Source organism: Wasmannia auropunctata, unplaced genomic scaffold (assembly GCF_000956235.1).
Source record: "Wasmannia auropunctata unplaced genomic scaffold, wasmannia.A_1.0 LD268849.1, whole genome shotgun sequence".
In the NCBI taxonomy this organism is placed as follows: Eukaryota; Metazoa; Arthropoda; class Insecta; order Hymenoptera; family Formicidae; genus Wasmannia; species Wasmannia auropunctata.
In genome coordinates, this window is record NW_012094041.1 from 1 (window position 1) to 1,160 (window position 1,160).

A 1,160-nucleotide genomic window follows, 5' to 3' on the forward strand; every position below is an offset into this window, starting at 1 on the left:
GTAAAATCAGCAAATTTTATCTCATTTAATATTCAAAGATTTATTGGCTGTTTTGAACTTGATCTTTGCTATAAAAAAAAAAATACTCGAGCACTGCCAAGATAAAAGATATAAGCTGTTTACCAAGTTTCTTTTCTCTCTCTCTCTCTCTCTCTCTCTCTCTCTCTCTCTCTCTCTCTCTCTCTCTCTCAACTGCACAGTAGAGATAACAAATTCATTGTTATAGAACTCAATCTCAAGTAAAATATGATTTTGAAAAATTGCTATTTACTTTTTGAAATTTAAATTTAAATAAATACTTATGTATAATATTGGTATTTAAAAAAGTTGTAGGCAATAACTAATAATTTCTCCTGAGATATTTTCGATTTCAAAGTAATAAAAAAAATAGTGATTAAAAAAATTAAATGAATTCTATAGGATAGCCTCTGTATTATCAAATTAAAGGAACTAAAAAAAAGATTTTATGACAATTAATTAGAATATTAAACTAAATTCGACTGCACTGTACAGGTTTATTTCACAAAGCGATATCGCAAAGCGGCGTTGCAACAAATCCTTGGGCTTTAACTGAATGGACAAACCAAGCGGAAAGCAGAGGTTTCCAACTTGCCAAACAACTTGGAAGGCCGACAACAGATCCGAAAGTCGCCTACGAATTTCTTAAAACAATCGACGCGAAAAAACTCGTAGAAACTACACAGAAGTCCCTTACCACGAAAGTAGTAAGCACCTCAATGTCTTGTTAGATTGTGTATTTCAATGATATAAGTGCGATATGAAATATTGTATGAAATTTTCATTCGTAATATACGCTTTTGCAGGATCGTCTACAATATCTTATAGTATTTACACCCACTTTAGATTACGAATCACCGAATCCATTCTTTCCGGAGCATCCAAATACGTTAATGCGCCGCGGAGTTAAAGTACCGTTCCTCTTAGGAAATACCAGCTGCGAAGGATCTTTCCTTATTTGCAGTCAATTATTTGGACGTAAGTGCATTTGCATGTGCGTTCACTAAATATACAGTATGGCCTATAAATAACATTCATATTACGTGTATCTGTATACGTGTGCAAGTATACTCTATTAAACACAAATATTTTATGGATAATGCCATAGAAATATTAAAGTGTTAACAAATTTGTTAACACTT

At 32.2% G+C, this 1,160-nt stretch overlaps 1 long non-coding RNA gene across 1 annotated transcript; it reads left to right on the forward strand.

Moving 5' to 3' along the window:
* Positions 1-467: 467 nt before the first annotated feature.
* Positions 468-996, forward strand: LOC105462185. The gene is made up of 2 exons (XR_976025.1): positions 468-725; positions 825-996. It is a non-coding gene; the product is annotated as an uncharacterized LOC105462185 (long non-coding RNA).
* The last annotated feature ends 164 nt before the right edge of the window (positions 997-1,160 follow it).